General features: G+C 43.4%; 1 protein-coding gene across 4 annotated transcripts in view; it reads left to right on the top strand.

The window, feature by feature from the left end:
• Positions 1-6,352: 6,352 nt before the first annotated feature.
• Positions 6,353-26,039, top strand: part of FAR2 (fatty acyl-CoA reductase 2) — a 155,822-nt gene continuing 136,135 nt past the window's right edge. Inside the window, exons 1-2 of one of the 4 annotated variants that reach the window (XM_074589652.1) lie at positions 6,362-6,486; positions 7,144-7,215. The gene's annotated coding sequence lies outside the window, so the exon portion shown is untranslated. Of the gene's footprint in view, positions 6,487-6,814; positions 7,216-26,039 lie in introns of those variants that run through there. The other 3 variants (XM_074589633.1, XM_074589661.1, XM_074589642.1) reach the window with 3 other exon arrangements.

Genomic DNA, 26,039 nt, shown 5'->3' with positions numbered 1-26,039 from the left:
TTGAATCGCCCTCATTGGCGAGAATTCAGAGAAACACTGATGTCTGTGAAGAAGCCAAAGAAAGCTTATCTTTTAATAAAGTGAAAACAAAACAACAAAAAAAATGATGCTCAAAAGTGAGTTTTGAGAACCTGTAACACGAGTTTCCCACCTGTAACACGTTTTGAGAACCTGTAACACAAGAGTCCTCTTCAGAGGAAACTCCAGATGTTTTGACTCCGTATTCTTCTCATGCTGTTCACCTTGTCCATCTTATCCCAAAAAAGCATGTAACACTTGTTTCCTATACACTCCCACAAGACTTCAGACAGATTGTTATTGCTTCTTGAGCTCATCAGCATCTGGATAGTGCACGTGGAACAACCCTATCTGAGACCTTGACGTACTCTCTTGAGGTTCTTTAGTCAGAAATTCAATCTCAAAACAAGGCAGTGCTACTACAGTAGCTGTAGTTTTCTAAGCTGGCAATAAACTATGTGATTTATGTAAATCATGGCTCGAAAACCGAGTTTGAAATAAATATTGCAGACATGGGCTTTTAAGCATTTGGTTAAAAAGATTCTCTGCAGTCAGGTGGAAGAACTCAGTTGCGAACCTAACGAGGCCGTGCTGAATGGTGTGTACATGAGGGATTGCACATGTGCATTGCAGGAGATGGTCTTGCTTCAGCAACTGTATGATTATGATGGCAGCACCAGTTTCTGTAAATTGTGTTTTTATACTGTGAATGTCTTGCCAGCTGCCTTTCTTCCTCCTTTCTCTAATAAGCCAGTAAGAGGGAACCAGCAGAGCTATATTGATTAGCACCGGGTAAGGTTCTGGCCTAAAAAGATAACGGACACCCTGCCACACATGGACACACTTCAGGAGCAGTGGCTGGACCTGCCCCTACCTCCAAGTTATTCTCCATGTTCTGTTTTACTCAAGAGACTTTGAATAAAATCATTTGGACGTGAGAGAGGAAGGTGGCATTAAAACTCACATTGATGGAAGCACAAGGTAAAGACTGACACAGAATTTTCTTAAAGGGTATTTTCAAAATGTCACTCATTGCATAAGTTTGAAACTGTTAAATGAGTCCTTTTAACTAAAAGAGAGGCCATAAAATTAAGCATCAAATGCCCTTAGGAAAAAAATTTCATAACAACGTTATGAATCATTCCTTGTGAACACCAACATATTCATTACTCTGATAAAGCTTACTTTCTTGAGCAAGCATAAGACCAGAAATATTATCACAATGTCTTTTTTCCATTTGCTTGGAGAAAGACTGAAGGGCGTTTCACACAGGCTGTGAAATTTGAGAGTTGCAGGGCCTCTTTCTTGCACAGAGGGTTGTCCCATGAGCATGGCGAACAGCTAGAATGGAAAGGATTTTACAACGTGATCTAGTCCTCGCCTACCTGAATTTCCTCACTTGCTTCTTGAGATGTTCTTTGACTAGATCTTCATCCTGGTTAAGAGTGCCTTTGCTAACAGTGTGCCCCAGGAGAACAAGATGTTTTGTTTTGGACCGCTGGATATGATGTGAACCCCAGATTTCCCTAGAGGCAGTGAACCTCTCTAGAAGATAGATGTTAAACTTGCAAAGCCTGTAACATTTTTAGCTCTTTCCTAATGTGAGTAGTGTATGCTTAGGTGGCAACAGGATCTAACACAAGATAGTATCATTTTACCTGTTAATGTGATCTCAAGTGGGGAAACTAGAACCTATCTTTGCCCAGATAAAGCAAACCCACATTTTTCTGTCTGTGGGTCAAAAGCCAAAGTGGTTATTCTCATGTTTGTGCTAAACCAGGGATGCTGGTCAGCACTGCAGCTACAGCCAGGAGTTGGAGAAGTCTTTGTCTGAAATGAGGACCTGCCTCCATACCCTCACCTAGCTGAACTTGGGAAGAAGAAGAGAAGTAGTTTACATTTCTCACCTTGATGATGCTCTTGTTAAAGTTGAGGCCTCCTCTGTTTAGCTCTGATCCCAGATAGGGGAAGCAGGACAAACTCAGATGTAACTATCAGGTTTCACGTAGATATTAATGAGTAGGAATGTAGTTAGTTAGTGTTAGTGTGGTTAGTCCTTGGTAGTTAGTGTGTTAGTTAGTCCTTGGTTAGGGTAAAGGGCATCAGATCTTCCTGACAAACTAAGGATGAAGACCCCAATTTCTACTGTTTTTGAGGTCCGTGTCATAACACCTACTTCAGTCTGTGAAGTACTCATATCTGAGAGTATACACACTTTCCAGAATAATCCAACTCAATTTCCACAAGCTTTGAATAAAATAAAAGTATTTTTCTCTGCTGAAATGAGGTATGAAAAAGGCAAGCTTAAAATAAGTTGCTGAAGAAGGTTGCGTGCAACCAGGGATAAAATAAATTTGAGCAGACCACTTTAGCAATTTCTATTAGAAAAATAAACAGCAATTTTAAAATGGCTGCCGACCCTTTACCCTTAGATTCCCTTAGATTTCTGAGATGTTGGTAGCCCTAAGGATCTGGACTTCATTTTATTTTTTTTCCAGTTTATAGATCTTCTGGGCTCTTGTACCGTTTCTTCAGACTAAACTGCTTTGCTTGTATTTAAAACAAACAACCAACCAAACCAAACCAACCAACCAAGCAAACCCCTATATCTGTGCTTATTATTTCCAAAGTTATTGAAAAGATTTTTGTGGCTAATAGTAATTCAATGTTCAGGATAACAGATAACAGCTAACCTTCAAATAAGCAATAATCTTTTCCAAGAGCTGGTCACAAATGTTCTATCCAGCCTTTTAAGACCTGAGATGAGTACTAAACTGATTTTGGGTATTCAACCAAGTGTGGGCTCCATACAGAGTTCCTGCCAGTGATGTTTATTTTAACAGCAATGAAGTTCTTTGGTGCTTCGTCTAGTAGAAGACATCAGTGTCATAGGGTGGCTTTTAAACAAATCAGCTGTTGTGGGATTTTTTTTCTGGTAAAACAGAGACACCACAGACAAACTGCAACTAGGCCACTTAATTGACTATAAAATAAAGTAATTTCTTAAGAAATTGTATGCAAATAATTTTCTTATGGAAGTGAGCAGACTAAGCACTTCACTCTCGCATTTAGATGAAACTATACCCCTGCTAGGATAGGATTCTTTCACCAATAGCCTGTGAATGACTTGAGGTTTGTTGTTAGGTATTTAAGTTATTACTCTGTTTAAGTGCTTCCTTGGTTTTGTTCTCCTAAGGCTTTGTCGACATTCTCTTGAGGTCTCTAACTTTTTGATGATGTAAGGTGTGTAAATGAAGGTCGAGGAAGAATTAGTTTCTTGGGGTTTGGCTTTTTTTCAAGGTGACTGCGCAAGTATGTACTGTTAAACCTGCAAAAGAGGTACTCTTCATTTTGAATCCAGAGGCTATTCGAAACAAAACTTTTCATCCCTGAACCATACTCCTGAATTTGGCATATGAAGGGGGAAAGAACCACAAGCCCTCACTAGGTGATGTTCGTGATTTGGCCTGTGTTGAAATAAGACACTGGGTAAGACTACGTCAACAGGATACGGTAAGGCATCATTGTGTCTGGTACAGATCTGCAATTGCAACAGAAAAATTATTGACCGACCTTGCAGGAAGTAAGCTGCTCAACCTTCCCTAGTTTCTGTGAAGCAATTGTAAAGTTCCTTAGCTCATCATCCATAAAAGATGGGGGGTTTTGTACTGAGGCTGATCTGTCCCAAAGATACTCCGTTATGTGTTTCAAACATTTAGTTCTTTCTTCCTGAACTTTTCTCTCTCGGTAATCCATTAGACGTAGAGTTAGGGCACTTTGTCAAAGGAAGTGTGGGAAGCGCTGTTCCAATCCTTCCAATATGGAAGATTCTTCCAGTTCTTCTTCATGGACCCTCGTCAGGCAACTTCCCTTAAGCAGTTTTGCATCAAATCATTTAATGGTAGTTTGGTGTAAAATTTAACTTTCCTACTTTTACGTCTTCCTTATACTGCTTTACGTAGAAGCTGAGGTGTATGCAATCTCTAGTAAGGTCAGTTTCAAACTCACGCCTCATCCTGTGATATGATATCCATGTGATACAGACTAAAGTCCCAGCCTTGCAACAGCACTTTCTCAAGCTCAATCGCTGCAATTAATGATGGAATTAAGAGGGTTACCCAAGAAAGAACAATGGAGGCTAATCTCTCTCATTTTTCCCTGAGGACAGAGTACCCTGGAGAGTTTACATTTTTTACTCCTTTTAAGCATTTGTGATGTACTACTGCAGCTAGCTAAAAGGCATTTTTTTTCAGCCAAGCCTCTAGAGTTCTCCCAGCCCTTGAAACCCTTGAGAGCTGCATTGCTACCTTCTTTTCATCGGTTCAAAGGGCAGCCTTCTCAGGTTGGCACTGTTTTGATAATTCTTTCTTGTTTCTTCACCTCCTTAACCAAATTATTGTCTCATTTTTCTAGAGATTTCTAGGAAGCTGTCATGGACTGTCTCTGGCACACTACCTGTTTAATGTCTTAATTGGCTCTTAGTTTGGAACTGGTCTTCACAGCTGCCTGTTTTTTCAAAACGTCACAAAGGAATTTCTATAGGTTCATAGATATGAATGTACCTTTGTCTCCCATGCAATGTCTTTTGAAAGAGTTTATGCAAGAACTGATACTTATCAAGCTTTCTATTCAATGTCCTGGAAGATAATGCTAGCTATAGTTCTCTCTGATTCTGTGCCTCACAGAAACTTTCCTTCAGGTTATTTTTCAGACTGCAAGATCACGGTCTTTCAACAAAGCCGCCCCTGATTGCCTGTTCTGTTAATTCACATCTTTGTCTACTCGTTCCCCATTTTGGTGCCAAGTAGTCACCTTCAGCTGGCAGTTCAAGTATGGCTTTTTCAGTTTAGACAGCCTGTCTGTCAAGGCAGAGGTTTCTGTTAAAGAATACGACTGTGATGTAGGCAGCCAAACCCCTGTTTACTCAGAATTACCCCAGCAGCCACCAGCCACTCGCTGCAAATAGCTGGGACTTCCTTGGGTAAGAACACCTTCTTGTGGTTGCTTTCCTTGCAAGTTCCCTCCCGCTACATTTCCAATGAATAAATCTGAAACCCCTTTGCTAGAATCATAGAATTGTAGAATCATTTAGGTTGGAAAAGACCCTTAAGATCATCAAGTCCAACCGTAAAAGAAGTTGTAGGTTGTTTTTCCTTGTAAAGGAAAAAATGAAATGGAAGCCAGAGCTTCCACTCTTCTGTGCACTACTAGCGCCCAGGTGCGCAAACAGACGTGCGCAGGGGATTTCACATAGAAATGGCTCTATCTGACCCCATACATACAACCCTACTCCAACTCTGTCGGTATAGTGTGGAGATCAGTTGACATAGGTCTTGCGTCCTGGGCAACTTGGACCATTATGGCCCACACTGGTCTTAGAGCCCCATGCCCATTTGTCACATGAAGAGTAGTGGGATGTGTACTGTAAGGACGCTAGCCAGAATGAGGTGAAAATGCGAAGGCTTTGGAGACTTCAGCTAGTCTTAGGCTTTAACTACTAGTGCCCAGGTGTGCAAACAGACACGCACAGGAGATTTCATGTAGAAATGGCAGGTGCCTGTATCATCTAAGCTTCTCAAGAAAGGAACTAGGAGTTGGAGAACTGCAACTCTGGGTGTAGTACCTAATCCCTTTGTGTGTGTGGAGTTTTGCTGACAGCTATGATACTGATTCAGTCATCAGGGGACATCTTACCCAACCTCTCTGGGGCTGGCACTAATAAATCAAAGACAGTAATAAATAATTTTCAGCACTTATAAATTGAAGACAGTAATTAGATAAACACAACCTTGTAAAATTAATTAATGCTTGTACATACTGCGAGTGTAATAGGAGGATATAAAAGTGTCACATCTTGCTGATTCCTATGTCAGGTTGAAAGAATCTTTTCAAGGGTGTACCTTCTACAGCCAGAGAGAGAAAATTTAACATTCATGGCAAAGGTAGATATTCGTGGCTGAGCAGGTATGCTGCATGTCTCGGTTTTTTCCTAATGCTCGTAAGACAAATTGTGTAATTAACTTAATATGCCGATTTTATAACTCTGTTTCTGCGTACAACATTCTTCCTGATCATTTTAAACACAGCGGCAAATTGTGCTTGAAGCTGGAGGAGGAGGTGTAATAACCTTGGAGGACACCCGGGGGACCGCGTGCCCTGCCCCTTCCTCGTGGATTTAGAAAGCTTTCGGTTCCCCCCCGCCACTACCCCTTTCCTTGCCGGCTCCTTTTCCCCTCCCGGAGGCCGTGCGGGGGCTGCAGCCCATCCCTCCTTCCCGCGACGCCCGGCTGCCGGCTCAGGCCGAGCGCTGCCGCTCTCCCCGGCGGGCGGAGGGCGGGGGGAGGACGAGGACGAGGGAGGGCAGGGAAGGGGCTCGGGGAGGCGCCGAGGAGCCGCCGCAGCCGCTCTCCCCAAGCGCCCCGGGGAGCTCAGAGGCGGCCGCGCCGGTGGAGGAGCCCCGTCCGCCCGGTAAGGAGAGGAGCCCCTCCGGGAGGGAGCCTTTTCTCGCCCGCTCTTCTGGCTTCCCCTGAGGGCTGCTGCGGCGTGCCCGGGTACCCTGCGGCAGGGCTAACGCGGGGGGGAGCGGCGGAGGCAGGCTGCGCAGGGAGGGGAGCAGCGAAACGTGGCTTTGCCTCCCCGCTGCTGGGCGATGCCGGCAGCGGCGGGGACCGAGGAAGAAGGGGCGGCCTGAGGCGTGTGTGTGTCGGGCGTTGGGGGGGACACGGGGCCGAGTCCTGCCGGGCACGGCCCTTCTCCCCGGGGGTGCTTGCCGTGCCTAGCGGCTCCCGCCGCAGAGCCACGCCGCTTGCCATTCAGCCTGGGCTCGGCCGCACGGCAGCAGGGCCGGGCAAGGCGGAGGAGAAGGGGCGAGCCCGGGCGGCCTGAGCTGGTCCGCATCCCCGGGCGGGCAGCCGCCGCCTCCCCCGGTACGCGCGGCCGCAGCCGCTCGGTGCGACAGGGGGAAGGCAGAGCAGAGGCGCTGCTCCTCCCTCCCTCCCCCGGCCGGATATATAGTATCAGACTCGGAGGGGGAGGAGAGGTTTGTAATTTTTTTTCTTTCATTTTTTCTCTCTTTTTTTTTTTTTTTTTTCCCTCGTCTTCCCTCCTCCTTTTCTTTGCCGGGAGTTGCTTGTGCGCTAGGGAAGGTGGGGGCAGCGGTTTGGAGACAAGAATTGGTCGGAAAAGCCGTAATTGAAGGTAACAGCCCGCTGGGGGACCTTGGGAGGGAAGCAAAAAAAAAAAAAAAAAGGCAAAAAAAAAAAAGAAAATGGGGGTGGGGGAGAGGAGGAGGCAACGCCGAGGAGGGATGATGTTGCTCAGGAGGCGAGGAAGGTGGCGGGGGGAGCCGGCCGGGGGCGGCGGGGCCGGGCCGGCTGCGGCTGCCGCGGTGTCGGGAGGCTCCGCCGGGGCCGGGTCGGGCCGGTACCCCGTCCCGGGGCGAGCGGGGAGCCGCGGGTGGCCGGAGCGGAGCCGGGTGGTGCCGGAGCCCCGGGGCTGGGCGGTGCCGCGGGGGGAGCGGCGGCCCCAGCCCAGCCCCGGCTTCGGCTTCGCCTGGGGAAAGTTGAAGGCGGAGCGCAGCCCCCGTGAAACGAGGAGAGGAGGCGGCGAGCGGCTTCACAGCAGGGTTTGCTCCGGCTAGGCGTAATCTCCAGTGCGATGCTATAAAAAAAATAGGAAGATCTGGTATAATCTTAGGGGAGGCTTGCCTTTTTGTTTTCTCTGCTATTAGGCCCATACTTCTTTTTTTTTTTTTCTTTTTTTTTTTTTTTAAAGTGTAGTATTAGACAGCAACAGAGTTTTAATCGTATGAGGAGGGCTTCTTATTCTTGGTGCTGTTTTCTGTCTCTCGATTGGGAAATTACTGGATACCCCTGCTGCCCGCCCACATGGTACCACAAAGATTTAAACCGAATTTTGTTACAAGATCTTGTCAGGATATCCTCGGTTTTCTAGAAACTAGAGACACGTGACGTTGTCTTGTCTTATACGGTCCTTTACAGTAATGTTGTTACTCAGAACAATTGGCTTTTTACATTTTTGCCTCGGAGCCTTTTAAGGGCATAACTAGAGAGACAAATAACTAATGACAGACCTTTATCTTGCAGTGGGATGCAGTAAAAATGGGCGTTGCTTCACCCAGAAATATTGCACAATAAATTCAGTCAAAAGATTAGTTTTGCATCTTTGTTTAGGACTGAAATTTTGCTTTCTGTGAAGGTCATTATTAGGCTGGAAAAAAGGACTCCAAAATCCATGTCCACTCTAATCCTGGTTCACTTGAATTTGTATTAAAACAAGTGTAACGTTGAAATATTGGGTGATCGCAAAACGATATAATAAAATGCATGGGCTTTCGGAAGCTTTTAATTCCAAAGCTCACATTGCTTTGGCATGCTACTTTAGAATGTAACTTTCTGAGTGTGCTGTCATTCTGGGAACCTTCATCTCCACTTGATAAAAAGCTGATGGCAGTTCAGAGATCTGCTGCTGTTTTCATTTGCATCTACTGTATCAAAAACATCATCATTTCCTGCTTACCTGTAATGTTCCTGAATAGGAAAATGCAAGTTCTGTTCATTACTGTATAATGTACTCATCTTCTCTTTAAAGTAACTACATAGTTTAAAAATTACACTGATAGTTGCTTTAGAGAAATTGCAAAATCCCTGTTACAATGTAGTGCTTTAATCTCCAGCCCTACTGTGGTCTCTCCCCTCTGCTAAACTACCGTTTTGTGGAAACAACATTTTAAAAGATTTCCTCTGTGTTTTGGGGTGTTTGTCTAAGTTAAAGTCACCATAAACTTCAATACATAGGTGATAAGAATAGAAAATTTTGGGGGGGAGAGATACACTTGCTCAAAGGTATCTGAATTAAACATGAAGCAATAGCAGATTTAGGCCAGCCTTTTACTATATTTAGAGGATGTTCGAGGATACATCTGATACTGTAGCAAAGCTGCAAATTCCTCAGTTCTGCCAATTTGGGTTTCAGTTCTAATCCCTATTAAGGCTTGTTTAAATTAGCAGTGGGGAAATGTAGTTTTAAAACATCTTGAAGACCACATAAGAAAAGCCTGAGTAAATAAAACCTGTAGCGTGTCAGCTGGGCAAAAAAAAAAGTATCTCGAGATAGACTGCCAGAAAAGTAGTAGGGAATGGCCTGTTAACAGAGGCACAACGTTTGCTGCTCTGTTATAGAGGCTGCTTTGACTGATAAACTTCCTGTGCTTTCCCCAAGGTCAGTTCAGATCTGACAGACCTGGATCTCTGGGGGGGTGGGTGGATGGATGCGGGGGGGGAGGTTGGTGAGGGGTGGGGGTGCTGGCAGGGAGAACATGGGCAATGACAGGGCAGAAGGATTGTGGCAGGGAATACGGGTAATACGACCAAAGGCACAGAGACGGCCATTTGGTCTGTGTGCTATGGCAGAGGAACACAAATGAGTGGCCAATGGCTCAGAAATCTCTCGGATACTGATGATTTCAAGTCCTGTGGCAGAGCGTAGTTCCTTGCTCCAAGGGGGGCGGTCTGCAGCATTAGACTGTCATTGTAATAAACTTTTCAATTTTTTTTCCTTACATTCTACATAGGAAGCTCCTAATTCTGATCAGTTTCCCATTTTTCTTTCCCCAATGACCAGTAATTTTGATCTATACAAGGGACAGATCATATAAGTGAGGGCATAGCGAAGGAGAAAAATAAATGTTTTGAAATGGGAAAGGAAGGAGAGACCCATTTTAATGTGGTGATACCACGGATCTGAGTAGTTCATGGAAGCTGAAGGGCCGTGGAGGGTAACACAGTGGGGTTGGGGGGACTGTGCTGATGAGTGCTCGACTCATCTGGGGGAATGTTGCTTATCTTATTATATTGTTTGGTTTTGCTGTGTTTGTAGGAAAATGTTGGGGATGGTTGCTGCAGGGGATGATGTTAGCGTTGCTCTGTAGCTGCATTATTATCCCATTATTGCTATTAAAAGTTATAGCATTCTTATTCCCTAAGGGGCCTGGGTCCGCAAAGGACGCTTAAAAATGAAAGTTTAAATGTTGCAATGCTGTCCGATGAAATTAGCATTATTTAAATTATTAGCGGCAGGTCACGCAAAGAGTTAGGCATCTCCACACATAGCTAGAAATAAGCATCGTGTGAAGCACGTTCACTTCCCTGGCACAAGAAGCTGTTACCCAAAGGCGGCCCGGGGGCTGTTCTCCTGCGTTAAAGGTGAAGCTGTGCTGGAGCTAAGCAAAACTTGCCTCTCTGGAAGGCAAAGGGAGTGGTTCGGTGGTCACTTTAACTTGCCGTAAACATGGGCTCCTGCCAAAGGTCAGCCTGCCTGCCTCACCTCTGGGTACGCATTCCTCATCTCTCGCTTGCGCTGGTACTATCACTTGTGGCCAAGTGCAAATCCGCTCTTGTTGTTGCTGTTGGCCTGCTTTCCAGTTGGATGAGTTCCTGGGTCTGACTCAATGCATGACTAAAAGGCACCGAGGAGTCAGCGGAGACGTGCGGTTGGGGGAAAAGCAGGCTGGTCCTCATCATGCTCGGTAGGAGTCCCATTTGGACCAGATTAAAAAGGTGACGGATCTGCAGCCTAACGCGCTGGCTCAGTGCTGTGGTAACACTTCTGCATGGCTTCCAGATTGGGTTTGGCTTTTATCTGGGCAATTTGGAGCGTGAGGAGAGGTACCTGTCTGTCTCCAGTCACCTGTGTAGACGTACTCTTCAGGGGCCCGAGGAACCGAGTGAAAGAGGAAACTTGAAGGACAAAAAGTTGTTTTACATACCTGTATTCTTGAAGGAGGTGAGGCCTTACCCTGGCATGCTAAAAAATTGCCTCCCTGCACTCAGGATGTGGAGCTCTGAATTTAGATTTGGGGTCAATTCTGCCGCTGACCTGATTTACGCCCTCGACACCACTCCTGTTGCTTCTAAGTCTGCCTATCCTGTATTTAAATTGCAGGCGCCTTCAGCTACAGTCTCTCTTTTGTGTTTGCACATGGCCTGTGCTGATAAAGCCCAGGTTTATGGTGTGAGTTCTTTGTTGCTGTGATCATGCCGACAACAGTAATTTCTCATCACAGGATGGTCATAGCCATAGGGAGTGGTCATGGGGGAGCATTTCCCTAGTTTTCCCTCTCTTGTGAGGTCTCCTGGACTTCTGTGAATCAGTCCCTGTGGTCTGCTGTGTAGTGCCACTGTGGGTCACCATGCACTTGTAGCATCTCAGCCCCCTTTATACACAGCTGTGTCTGGCAAAAATTCATTTTCATTTGTTATCACAGCAAAGAGCATACTACAGCGTATGCTTTGTCTTTTATTGTATTTTTTTCCATGCAATTTTTGAATTATAAGCTTGTAAATCATGTTTTTTAACACCATCTGAGGTGGACGTTTTGTCTGGGTTTTGTGTTGGTTTTTATTGTTGGTTTTTTTTTTCCTAAATTCTCATCTGAATAGTGCTTTCAGGCTTCCTTTAGAAAATTTAGTTGTCTTTGGGTGATATACAGTGTTAAAATTACAGGTAATTAGGTCTTTACACAGTGAAATAGTAATAGGATCTTGTGTGTAGGCATATAATTAATGTTTTGATGGTAATTACTGGAAACTGGAAATCCCCTCTCCCTCCAATCTCTGGCTACGTTCGTTTTTGTTAAAGCACATGGCATATTGAAGGTTTGGCAAAAATACCTGTAATTCGACTATAATTGTGTTCAGTTCTAAGCTTATATTAGCTGTCTTTTGCAAGAGTTGCTTTTATGTCTGTTTCTCTTTGTACCTATGCTTGGGCAGTTTCAAGTGGCTGGAAATTGCACAGGGCTCTGCTCTTCCACCCATGCTCACACACACACACAAAAAAAAGATACCTTCTGCCACAAAAACACACTGTTGTGTTTAAGTCCAATGTTTTCTCCTTCCTGAAAGTAACTGTGGAGCAGCTGTGCCCATAAGAGATGCATATTACAGGTTTTCCTCATACTTCATTTCATTTTTAACCCATTATACCAGTATCCATCACCTGTATCTGCTTTGAGAAGCAGTAAGTTGTCCTGTGGTGTTAACAGAACAAATGCAAAACTTAATGACTGGTTAATGCATGCAAGAATGGCATGAATGGTCACAAACCTGGATGCTTACAATTTAATTTCTAAAGCTGGCCGTCAGCCTTGCCTTATCCAAGCCCAGATCCACGTTTTGTTGTGCCCAAAGGTGAGAGGCAATTTTACCGTGGGGTGTTCTCTGGAAACAATTGTAAGTTTTTGATTCCAGGTTGGAATGACTTGTGTCCACCTTTATAGCAAACTCAGTTTTCACTGCTGTTTCTGCAATGCTTTATAAAATTGGGGCCAGCTGGATTGATAACTTCCTTTTTTGTTTTATTTTCCTGAAAGCAACCGTAAACCCCATTGACTGAAGGAAAGAAAAGTTCTCTGATTTTCTGTAAACAATGTGGATTTATTTTGCCATAGATGGTTCAGGAGGGCCTTTTCTTATTCAGGGGATACCTAATATAATAAATACACTGTACTGGCACAACTGTATCTAAAATATTCCTTCAGAACTACCTTGATACTGTAAGTGAAATTATGAAAAAGTAAGTTGATTGCAATTTTGTAAAGGAGGCTATAGATGAACAATAAGGGGAATGCTGACATGGTTTAAAGAGGTGGAAAAAAATGAATAAGCGTTATGTTGACATTGGGTTGATCTCACCACTTTCAGAGGAAAATCTGAAAAGCAGAGATGCTATGTAGAAAAGGTACCGGCCCTTTTCAGGAGCTTAATTCCTACAATACACCTTTGTAAATCCTAAAAGAGAGATTCTTAATTTATGCACAAAACGTGTGGGTATTATCAGAGCAGAGCAGTCTCCTAAAAGGTTCTTTGAGATGGGCGTACTGTGCAGTTAACAATGGGCTATACAGATGGGTTTGATAGTAGCCAGCAGTGGTACCATTTAGTGATTCAATGGTGGCATGTGAAATTGCCTGAGTCATCTTTATAGGTGTACCATGGTATCTCAAAAGAGAGTTACAGCTGACTTTAACTAGGGGTGTGCTACAGCTGATGCAGCATGCAGAAAACGGCAGCCTGAAGCTAGCACTGTTTCCTCATGAGTAGTGGGTCTTTGCTCCCTAAGAGCAAGTAACAATAACTTGGAGAAGGTTGTAGCTGCAGCAGTCAGCACGGTTCTTGGCCAAACACACAACACTCATTTGGAAATACGCTTTTCTGTTACTGCTCTCCTTGACATAGGAAATAATTTTTTCTTCCCGCTTTTTCTGTTTTGAGATATAGTGTGAATAATTGCGCTTCTCTGAGCTTTGCTCCCTGTTGCAGTATCACTCTATGACTAATGACACAGGGTTATTCACCATTTGCGAAAGCTGGTCTGGTTATGCAGAGTTGAAGCATTTGAGATGGTTCCTTCATCAACAAGGCCTTCAGAAGCAGGAGCTGGTGCTTTCAGCAGGGATCTGTACTGGAAGGCAGGTGTTTGAGCCTGGATTCAGCACTGGAGTGTTTGGTGATGCTCACTCTTAGGTACCCTCCTCTGGTGTGGTCAGAAGTAACATGTTCAGAAGCACCTCCCAGAAGCAAAGTGGGCATGGTCTGTGGTGAATAACCACAATGCTGGACTGCCAAAACCAGGAGCTCTGCCTGCTCTGTTCCTGGTTGGGACCAGCAAGCAAAGAGGTGGTTTTGTGGCTCCTGTCAGATGCCCACCTGGCTGGTTAGCCTGTATCAATGCCTTGCATTCAGTTGGGCTTCTGCAGCGAGGCAGAAGCAGTTTGGAGGTGGGATGACGAACGTGAGTGAGCGAGCTTTGCCGGTCCTATCCTGGCTTTGTGGCAGCCAGCAAGGTCGTCTGCTGCGGGCTTTCTCGAGTGAGGCAAGGGAAGAAGAGGAGGGGAACCGCTTTCTCTGCCAGTATCCTGTGGAGCCGCTAGGACAGAAGAGCCAGGGACTACCACAAATCTTTTCAAAACCATCTGCTTTTACCACCTGTCATTGCTTATTCACAAAAATGCAGTCTTATTGGGTGTTAGTATAAAAAGTCTTTCTCTTTAAGTATAAAAATAAGTAAGTTTCTTCTGAAATTCCCCCATTATATGCCCATACTTCAAGCAGGGGGCTATAAAGTGCTGTGTTGTGATGGAGAAGGGAAGAGAGAGAGAGAAAGAAAAGGACTTGCCTGCCCAACATAAAACAGTTTCTGATGTTGCACAGGCTTACACTGCTGTCAGTGGGACTTATTTTTGTTATCAGCTGGTCTGAAATGGATGGCATGATTCTGTTAAACCTAATTTTAAGGACAATTTTGAGGGTGAAATTTTGTTACAGAAGGAGCCCTTAGCAAAACTTCTATTGCATGCACTGGCATCAGCTAATTCATTGCTTCTAGCTTTAAGTCAAGGGGAACGTCACAATCCAGGACCGCTTCTGGATTTCCTTTGGCTATTGAGTTGGATGTCACTGCTGTAAAGCACCCAACTCCTTTGTTGGACAAAAAATTTTTTAAGAGACTGAGACTGTTGGTCCTCAGGCCATTAATAAGACACCCAAACTCTCATATATTCACATTTCTAAATTGAATGTGACAGACAGAATTATACCCTTAGTTAACCCTCACTTTGTATAACTGCAACCTCACTGCTTTACTGCTGATCCTGCAGACTGCAAAGAAACAATTTGCTTGCTGTTTATGTTTATGCAAACCTGGAGCTCTGATAGCCATGCAGTCTAACGTTGCATGCAGTAAATTCCACTTTATTCCTGTGAGTGCAGCTGGAACTTCTCAGCCTCGCTCTTTATGTGCCCTATGATCCTTTCTCCAGTAACGTACGTTAGTGCTTTGATGTGGTTCTGCTTGTACTTCCCTATGGAGCCCTTTAGTTTGCCATCTGCAGGAAGAAATGAAATCCCAGATCAAGACATTACAGACATTGAATGAATGACACTGTCTTCTACCGTTGACCTCCTTCAAGCCCTCATTGCTGGTATCTTTATTAGATACTCCAGAGCAAACTGACTAAGCTAATACATTCTTAGTATGGAACAACATGTCAGTGATCCCCTCTACACTTTTTTTGTGCCTTTCTTTGCATCTGAAGTAAACTTGATGACACTGTTGCAGAGAGGAGAGGGCAAGGAGACCAGAGGTACCAGGTTGTTCATGCTATGCTCTGTTGTATGTATCGAAACAACCACCAAATCTTGCACCTAGATGCAGTAGTCAAACCTGTCAACTCAGTGGAAGACCTTCAGGGTTCGGCAGATAACCAGTAACTTTTGCCGCAACACTGGCACTGTCTAGCTGAAGTTTCAGTTTTTCTTCACCCTTATGTTTATGTTCAGTGACTGCTGCCTTGTCCCATGTATCCTCAAAGCAGCCCAGGGGTTTATATTATACTTGAATTCAAGGTTTCAGGGCATCCTAAACAATATATTGATTTGATGGGAAATGTTAGATCTTGATGCATTTCTCAGATAATATTTTTTTCATCTACCCTATTTCCTAATCACTGTGTTCTTTGCCTAGTTCTGCTGTCACTAAGCTGAGAGAGGAGATAAAGAGTCTGTCCATAAAGACTGATTTTGTGCCTGAAATGTGTCACTTCATCTTCATTTTGGCCTATTGTTGACTCTTCGTTGCTATGTAGCATCAGGCAAACTGCTAGCTGTGTATTAATCCCCGTGGCTCAGAAAAGAATTTAACTCCTCTCCACCGTCTTCTGAAGCTGTCTTGCATATATGCTAAAATGAGTGCTTTACAGGCACCTGGCTCAAGTCCTGCACGCTGCTGTTTGCTACAGGGTCCAAATCAGCTGATAAGTGGAGAAGAGGAAGAGATGTTCAGTTCCTGGTACTGGCATGCTCCATCCATTGGGCGTCAAGTGTTTTGGTACAGCATATTTTTCTGCTGAATATTTGTATTGGACCATCCACAGCTGAGATGCCGGCAGCTGTTTCTCTGCAGAGGGTAACGCTGAATTCTCTACCGATGGAAAGCCTATTGCTTTGGCTAGCTTAAGGTTTTTCAGGAACTGATTAGGCATTGCTTACTGCTGACGAACTCACCCACAGAGGATTTCCAGCAAGCAAGTCAGGGATCAGATGAAACTATATGCTTCCAAGATGATGTGATAGCATCCCATATTTAAAGATGAGATCTCTGGACTCTGCCAAGAGAGTAATACTGTTGAACCTACCACATATGCAAAACTAAACTCTGATCTGACAGCAGGTCAATCACAGCGTATAGATGCATTAGCTGCTCGTACTACACCACTTGAAGGGGGTTGTCTTCTCAGGTTCCTCTCGGAAACCCTTCGCCTGCTAATGTTACATTTACTGCAGCTTTGGTTTTCAAATAATAAACAGTTGTATTTTGATAGCTACGTTTCTGCTGGTGAATCATAAACAGGCTGAAGTTGCATTAATACTGAACACATTTCTGTCGTCTTTTCTGAAGGGCTAGATTTCCCCAGACCGGCATGGTGACATATGTAGGAGTTGCTTTGTGACTGCCTCCACTTTGATCTTGAGGATAAATATGATTTTAAACTTCCAGTCTTAAAGGTTATAGGCTGGCACGTCTAACTATCAGCACTTCACCTTAAAAATTGGATAGTCATGTTGAAAAATGAAAAAATTATATGCAATGCCAGAGTTTCCATCACTGACCGTAAATTGCATCCTTGAAGATGGGGAAGTTCTTGCCTTCTGAAGCAACATAATCTGCGTTTATCAAAAGCCTAGTACTCCACTTGTCACTAACATTTAATTTCTATGGCAACCTATGTAACTCTTGTTCTGGGAGATGAATTAAAGTGATCCGGACCCCTTCGTAGGAACTCATCTCTGATCTAAGGTTCATGTGTTCAAAATGTTAAACCAGTCACGATACCGTAAAAGTAAAGCAATCTTTCATTAAATGACAGGGTGCCTTCAAAGAGAGTAGTTCTCTTATTTTCCACATATGCCTACACCTAATGTGACTAATGTGACTGTGACTGTGAGCCCTTAAAGTCCTATATAAATATGAAATGCAATAATAGAAGTAAGTCTCGTAGCATTCCTAAATATATAGCAGGAAAGTGGTATCTTGTCTCGTGGGTAACAAGAGTAAGCTAAATGTATTATGTCTGATAGTTGGAAGTAATCAAGGCGATAGGATTCTTTTTCATGTGATGCATGCAAGCCCTCATGTGTGTTTTTACTTTGAACATATATTTTTTTCCAGTGTGTTGTCTATATTTTCACTCTAGAGTAGCATTGGCAGCATTTAGTGCTTTGCTCTATGCAATTTTGTATAAATATCACCCTGTACTGCAGACTCATTTATAAAATAAAATGGGCACATCCTTGCACTCTTTTTTTCCCTCTGTCTTTGAAATTCTTATCTGCTATGTGCAACCTTGTGTCCTGTCCATGCAAAATATAGTGCCCAAAATAGCCATCTACCATACTTTTAATCTAAAGTGCTCATAATTGCCAGCAGCAGCTTCCTTTAAATTAATTATAGAATTTTCACTAGGATTTTCCATAGGTAGTTGTTATTTTATTCTGTACAGCATTGTGAAAAAGCTTACCAAACCAGAACTTTCCACTTGCACCAATAGAGGTATTTCATCTATTTGACACTAGTTTTGAAGTTTCGAGAGGATTAAGGCCAGAGATACATTAAGGATAACTATAATTCTGTGATGAAAAGGTCATACTTCATTGTCTTATCTTTTTAAAATGCCATGCTTTCCATACTTTATGGAAAATTACCTTATTTTCTTTAAAAAGCAGGGTTTGAAAGAATCTGACTGAAAAATCAGCTTTCTGTTTTCTTTGTCCTCCTGTTCATAAGTTGTAAATCTACAACTGTAGAGGCCAGATTTTTGTTGAGTTTTCCTTCATTGATTAAATCATCTTTAATATATTGCAAATATATATCTGATGTAGTGTTAGCAACGGAACGTAAGTTCTGATGTCTTAGGATAAACGTAAAAATTATAGATGTCCACCAGAACTGCATGATATAAAAACTAAATATACTGGGGCACAGGTGAAGTTGTCGCTATCATCTTGAGAATGTTTTCTTCTAGAACATGTTGATTTTATTGGTATGCTAAGTCTTGCATCTGCACCTTGTGTGTACTCATATGGTCGTTGAAGATGCGCGTTTTCCTTGTGATAGTGTGGCATTGGTGCTTGAAAGCAAAGAGAGCATAGCAAAGAACACAAGTGTTAATCAGTGGTACAAGGTATGTGGAAATTAGGTAAATGTGGTAGATTTCAAATCAGATATCGAGGTCTGCCAGTGCGCCATACACTGAATGAAGAAGAGCAAGACAGTGCTTCGCACTTGTGTTTCCCACTTCACTGTTAACAATGGAAATGAGATTAACACAGTACAAACGCATTGTAGTAACAAATATAGTAGGGACTAGTGTTTAAAAACTGCATATGGTGGAAATGTCTTGCCTTCTTTTGTTCTGCCTTCTTCTACCACTGAGAGTTGGTAGCAGCACAGTGGGGTTTATCTGAGGACCCCTTGAGGTAGTGCCATAACAGAACATTTGGGTCCTCTTGTTTCTTGACTCAGAAGCGAATAGTGACAAGTCTGCAGCAGATCGTAGGTCCCTGGTAAATCCAGAGGAAAGGGTATGTAGCAGTCTTGCACTGAGGATTCAGGAAGGTAACCTGGCAGGTTTGTCAAGACAGCAGTGAGATCTCTAAACTCAGTGAAGGGGGGACTCCTACTCCATCTCACTCCTTCCCCTGAAGGAACCACATCTCAGCAGAATCCAAATGGAACCTAAGTATAAGGTTACCAAGTATAAAGTCATGTGTCAGAAAGGTGAGTTATTCTTTTTCTTCATTCCTTCAGGTTATTTTGGAGATACTGTTAAGGGTAGGGTCAAAAGTTTTCTCTTTGTGCTGTGGGTATTTCTCGGCCCTCTGTTCTTCTCCCTAAATCAGTATTTAGAGGCCTAATGCTCTGAAGATTTGGATTCTCTTCTTTCCAACATCACTGGCTACTTGTGAGAAGTACTTTTTGCTAGATGGCTGCTCATTAAGACCAGAGGGTAGAGTGCTTTCCTGTTTTATAAGGGCGAGATGAGGATAAATGCTGTGTTCTCAGATCCCAAGCAGTGTGGAATTGAGTGTGCAGGCAAGAGATAATCTGTCTCGCAATGTGACCCATCGAGCAAGAGGCATGATAAATTCCTATTCCAAATATGATTTTGTACAAAAGCAAGGATTGCCTAGGAGAACATAATTAAGCAGTGCCGCACAGGAAACAAATATTTTACTCTTCAGAACTACTCAGAAAATCTGATTATAATTCAGATCTATCAGGTTGGATGGGATTTATGCTAGGATGCTGAAAGACATGGGTGATGCAATTGCAATTCTGTTTTACTATGAAAAAAGATGGCAGAGGGGTCCCTGAAGACTAGGGAAAGGCTATCGTTACACTCATCTTTACGAAGAGTAAGAAGGAGGGTTCAGGGAACTGTAGGCCAGTCAGTCTTACCATAAACCCTAGAAATATTATGTATCATGTCCTCAGGGAATTTGTTTTCCAAATGTGAGAAGGATGAGAAGGTAATCGAGAACACTACGTTCCAAGGGTGAGTTGTACTTGACCAACCTGAGTGCCTTTTGCAATTAAATGACTATCTGGTGGGAACAATCAGTGGATATAGCATTTCCTGACTTGGACTTCAGTGAGGGTTTTGTTATCATCTGTCACTGAGGAAGCTGTGGAAGTATGGGCTGGAGATATGGAATGTTAGATTGATTGAAAATTGCGTGGATATCCAAGCTCAAAGAGAGCTTCAATGAGAACTTCAATAGTTCAGTGTCTCATTAGAGGCAAATAACAAGTGGCCTGTGAGAGATTGGGCCAGTAGCGTTACATCTCTGTTATTACCTAGGTGGTGAGACAGAATGCAACCTGAGAAAAGTTGTAGATTATATTAAATTGACAGGAGAGAGAGTTTCATACACCAAATGGTAGAAATTCAATTCAGCTGCACCCTTGAGAAACCTGAGCTTTGGGCCAGCAGAAAGCTCATGAAGTTCAGTGATAAAAATCCTGAAGTTCTGTGCCTGTGCAGATTAACTCCATGCAACAGTACAGGCTGGGAAACAACTGGCTGAACAGAACACCGGTGGGAAAGCAATGGGATATTATGGTTGCTGCCAAGTTGAAAATGAGCCAGTGATGCGTTTTCATTGCAAATAAGGCAAACGGCATAGTGGTCTACGTTAAAAGTATGGCCATCAGATAAGGGGAAGTTATCCTCCTCAGCACTGTTGAGTACTGTGATTCTCCAGTCAATTTTGAGGTTCCTTGAATGAAAAGGACAATATTTAAAAAATGGAGAGAAGATGCAGCAGAGGAATACTCAGGTGATTTGAGCCATGGGGCCTATAAGCTATGAGGGGGGGCTGAGGGAGTTGGGCTGGTTTAGTCTGCCAAAAAAAAAGAGGCTAAGGGGCAGTCTCATAGAAGCCTTTAACTGCTTGAAGAGGAGTTATGACGACTGCGGGTCTGTCGCTATTAACGACAGATCGTAAAAATAAGGGTCAGCTGTCAAAAGTTGCAGCTTGAGAAGTTCAGGCTGGCCATTAGGAAGAAATTTTTTCACCAGGGAGTAGTGCAGGACTTTTAAAATGTCACCCGAAGCGGTGGTGGAGTCTTTCCTTGGAGGTTGTCGAGACATAGTTGGACCAAGCTGTGGATGACCTGATCTAGCATTGGTGACAGTCCCTCTTCAAGCAGAGAGTTGAACTGGTGATCAGCAGAGGTCCCTTCCAACCAGCTTTTCTGTGATTCTAACTTCAAAGAAGTTAGAGTGTGCCCAGGACAGCAAGGCTGTGCAATGCAAAGGAAGAATTTTGTAAGGTTGTGATGTTTGTATGTCCACAATGGTGTATCTGGAATGGTGGACAATGGAAGCCCCTCTTCTACAAAGATTTCCTCCCTACCATCAGCTTGAATTGTATCCATGTACAAGGTGTCCTTAATTCTGTGTGATATTATGTGATTTTATATTGCTTAGCCATTTTCAAATTTTCTGCTCTTTTGACATTCCCTTGGAAAAACCACAATGTTCACATGACCATAGGAATCCAAGTAATTTGTATTTCAGTTGAATTAAGATTATTTATTAAGAATTACATCTATTTCAGCCATTCCTCCTCTCTTGCTAGGAGCTGTAGAAATGTGTAGAAATTTGTTGTTCAAACTAATGTGTCAAAAAGAGGAAAGAGACATGAGAAGATCAGATGTCAGGATCTTAATAGATCTGTTTTCACGTATCAGTGTTGATGATTGTTTGTTTTCAATTGAGTTGATTCCTTCTTTTAAATCTGACTGTGATTATGAGTGCTGCAAGATTTAATTGAAGGAGCCAACTCATGGAAAGGGGAAAAAAATAAGTCAACTAAAAGCCAGGATAATTGGGAGTATGATTTTATCAATAATCCAAGGTAGGAGTGGAGACAGACAGAATGGGGTCAACCTTTGCACAAGAAAGAAAGAAACACCCAGAGTCCCTGTTCCCCAAACCCACAGCCAAAGTCCCATTGCAGGAAGCTCGTGGGTGGGAATGTCACAGAGTGCGTCCTGGGCACCAGCCCTCCCTTGGGGCTGGCCAGGAAAAGGTGTTGCAGTCATATGTTGGTCATTCTTTGTGGTTTATCTGACTCCCAGATTAACACCAGTGCCGGCTGCATCAGGGATAGGGCCATGCAAATGTGGCTGTATCACTTCAGGACTGATTGAAGTCCCAAACCAGTTTTATTTCTTGCACTTAATGCCTGAGCCAAGAAACCCTGCAGACCCGAGATGGCTGGGAGTCAAACCAGTTTAAGGGGTATCAGATCTCGTTTAAGTTGCTCGTGATTACGTAAAGAACAGGAAAAAAAAACCCCAACCATTTTATGTTCTGATTCCAGGCAGAGTCAGTTTGGGAAAGCCTGGATTTAAACTCTTGACTTTAGCTGATGTAAACTGATTCAAGGAACAACACTCAAGTAACTAAAACAAACAAAACCTTACTTAATGTTTGGTCATAGTCTTTCATTTCCTTGTTCAGTGTGTTTCTGTGAAATACTTTTCCAAAACTATGCCTATGTGATTAAAATAGGCATTGCTATTGATTTACTGCACTCTTTTCTGCTAGAGTGCTATGCCATAAAAAATAATGATATGTAGAAATAATGCTCTGAGTAGATGTAGATTTCCTTCCTATGGTTGGTATTGCTATAGCAACACTTCCTCCCAAACCATGACTAATTACAAAAAGTTGCCATTGATCTTATATGTGGTAAATTATATCTGTATTTAGCAAGAAACTGAACACCCGGATGTCAAATGAAATAAATATTTGGTTTTTGTATTTGTCTCCCCACAAACGTTGATTTTTAATATCAACAAAAAAAAATTATTTTTAGGAGATTTTCTTTATCGGTTTTTCAGGAAGTTACTGGTAGATGTGACAGAGTTTTTAATTCTCAGGATTTAATATGTTTGTTACAGCTTAGTTTAAGCATAAGCTTTCACTGCAGCAGTGTTATTGGAAAGCTTTTTGGTAGAAATGTCTCTGCCTTTGCTGGATAAATTTTCGCAAGAGGATAATTAAGACCTAATCTAGATCTCTGAGGAGACAAATCTGAAAAAAGGAAATGATTTACATTTATCTTGAAATATCCTGAAAATATATTTCAAAGAGAATATGTTCCTGAAAAATGTTTCTTGTGTAAACTTAAATCTCATTATTCATGTGGTAGGAGGATGCGCGTGTTCAGATTTGTTTTCAATCCAGCAGCAGAAGCAGCAACCAGGGAGTAAGTGTACGCACAAGAGCTGTCTAATCAGGGAGTGCGGGGAGCAAATGGGCACCAAGAGGTTAGATTTGTTCTGGCGATCGTCACCAGGGCTTCCAGATGTATGATTTAGGTCCAGGCAGCGAGAACTTTGCTGAGAAATGGCTGGTTTCTTGTGAGCTTCAGTACTGCAGAGGCAATACAAATAGTGCAATGAAACAGCCCTTTCAGAAGAACACATTATCAGCTTTCTGTTTCAGATAAACCATGCCACAGAGGCATGCTGGCTCCCATGCTGATGCACCTCTTCAACCCCTGGGGCCAGTGGTAGCCCAAAAGCAGCTTTGCAGCTTTCCCCTGCAGCCTGAGCCAAGATCTTTCTGCCAAGCTGGGGAGTTTCCGTACTATGAAGCATGAGAAAGAGGGGATGAGGGGCCAAAATGCAAAAGATCTCCAGTTGTTTTGTACTGATCCACATGTCGCCAGCCTTTAGTGGGGACTAGTGAGTTCAACCAGCAAAATTCAGGCTCTTCTGCAGTGTGCTCTGGGTCCTGGGGGCCGTAATGACTTGGGGCTATATCTGGTCGGGCACTACATCCAGGCCAGTGTCTTTCCGTAAGTCAGAGCCGGGAGCAGCACAGTCACTTCAGCAGACATCAGCCTGCCTTTGGCTGGGTTTGCTCCTTCGTCTGTGCTGCCTCTCCTGCTGTTCGGGTGACTCTGCACTGTTGTCCCTAATATGCCTTTTACCTGTCATCTTGGATATCCTGCCTGAAAGTGAACTGCATTTGACTGGAGTCAGCGGATCTGGATCTCGTTATTCAACTATGTGTATAAACCCCCAATCCCCTAGAAATTAGAATACATAAACCTAATTCTGATTAAACCCTGTACGTTATGCAAGAGCATTTATGAAATGAACTTAAAAAATATGGAGTGACAGCAGCTAAGGTAGGAGTGCAATAGCATGTAATCATAATTTGACCTAGAAGCTGAGGGGTCATTGTTACAAAAACAAATGCATAAACTTGTTTGAGGCTTTGTAGTTCTTTTTTGAATTCCTTGGATATGATCTTCCATTATTTCAAACCTCCAAGCAGCCCAGCCAGTAAATCCCAGCTGGGCTTGCAGTAATGAATGATAAGTACACACCTTGGAAATAAATTGTAACATTACCTGGATTTTTTGCTCCTGTTTGTCTTGTAACATGTGGCTTGTTGGTTTGGGCTGTTTTAAATTCCACTTTGTGCTTAGACCTTGGACTGCATTTTATTTGAAAGATTCAAGGCTCTCAAGCTGGGACGTGGATACAGTTTACTGAAGGACCTTTGTCTACACAGTATAGGTAAGAAGTGTTCCTGGACCCCTTGTACCAAAGTGACACTGTTAACGATCCCATCCCTCTCTCTTTTCATAGAATCCTAGGATGGTTAGAGTTGGAAGGGACCTTAAAGATCATCTCATCTAGGTCCAACCCCCCTGCCATGGGCAGGGACACCTCCCACTAGACCAGGCTGGTGTCGTGGGTGGAGTGAATAATTTCACTTGTAAGAGAGTAGTGAAATGTTTATTAACATAAAACAGTGATTTAACAAAGTTAGTAGTGAATGCGACAGTGTTTTACGAGATTTGATGCCAGGATACACTTGATTATTTACTGCATAGAGGCCAGGGTCAGACAAGCTGTCAGGGAGACCCTCCCGTTGAGTCAAGGTTCAGAAAGGACCCCCTTGCTTTCTAAACTCCGTCTCAGAGAGGAGTCTAGGTCCGGCTGGATCCAATCCTAGTCCCAGACTTGGTCAACGGTTTATGTCTAAAGGATTGTATATGTGCAATCAATCCTTATATCACTTAGCTAAGATTTCAAAGTTTAGCATGCTATTAGTCACTTACCGAGAATCTGTTGCGGCAAGGAATCTCTCAACCTCGACGAGAAGAACCTTAAGTGAGCGTCCCCCCTCAAGGGGAGCTCCTGTTGTGCAGCCCGCTGCCGTGCAGGAGAGCTCAAAGGGCTCTTGGGCTGTCCGCTAGTTATGGAGTAAGATAATTGACCTATAGTCATATTCTCATGGGAACAGGGTACCTAGGTTCCCACTCCAGACTGTGTTTTGGTTATGTTGCCAGCCATCTCCCACAGTTCAAGTGCAACTCATAACAACTGCCGCTGATGGCCATGGCTTGAGCAGGATCCCGGGGGGGGGAAAAGGGGAGAGCACACCGCCACAGCTGCTCAAAGCCCCATCCAGCCTGGCCTTGAACACTTCCAGGGATGGGGCATCCACAGCTTCCCTGGCAACCTGTTCCAGTGTCTCACTACCCTCATAGTGAAGAATTTCTTCCTAATATCTAATCTAAATCTCCCTTCTTTCAGTTTAAAACTGTTACTCCTCGTCCTATCACTACACTCCCTGATGAAGAGTCCCTCCCCATCTCTCCTGTGGGCCCCTTTAGGTACTGGAAGGCTGCTATAAGGTCTCCCCAGAGCCTTCTCTTCTCCAGGCTGAACAACCCCAACTCTCTCAGCCTGTCTTCATAGGAGAGGTGCTCCAGCCCTCTGAGCATCTTCGTGGCCCTTTCATTGAGTTCTGAGGACAGACGCATCTGAACCTCAGGCTGCAGCTTAGTTTCTCCTCTCTTGAAATTGCCCATGCAGAAGAGCCCCAGTAATACTTCTCTATCAACGTGCTTGGCATCCTAGACCATAAGGAAGAAAGAGACTTGTTATGCTCTGAAAACGTGTAGAGTAGAAGTGAAAACGTGTAGAGTAGAAGTAAAAACGCTTGTGTCTTTGGAGAGAAGGAGAGGGATTGCAGCATATGGCTAACGCTTTATCATCTGGGAGCAAGCATCACATTGCACAGATGTTTTTTGGAACCTGAAAATGTTTAAAACAAAGCTGGTTGCTGTGTGATTAGCAGCAGCACCATGTGGACATCTAAGAGTCATCAGAAACACACTAGTGTCTCTAAATCCTGTAGTTAAGCTGGTTACAAGCTAGTTATCACAGGAGTCAACATGGACTTCATGCATACAATAAGCATAAAGTCAGCTGCATATTTAGAACACTGTTCATAATGGAAATTTTAGATAAACACTAGCATGGGATTACAAAGTATAACACAGCGTTTGTAGGCAAAACTTCTTATGTGCAAAAATATACCTAAAAGTGGGTCCCAAAGGCAG

The sequence above is a fragment of the Larus michahellis genome, chromosome 1 (genome assembly GCF_964199755.1).
Source record: "Larus michahellis chromosome 1, bLarMic1.1, whole genome shotgun sequence".
Lineage (NCBI taxonomy): Eukaryota > Metazoa > Chordata > Aves > Charadriiformes > Laridae > Larus > Larus michahellis.
This window is presented reverse-complemented; position numbering and strand designations above follow the sequence as displayed.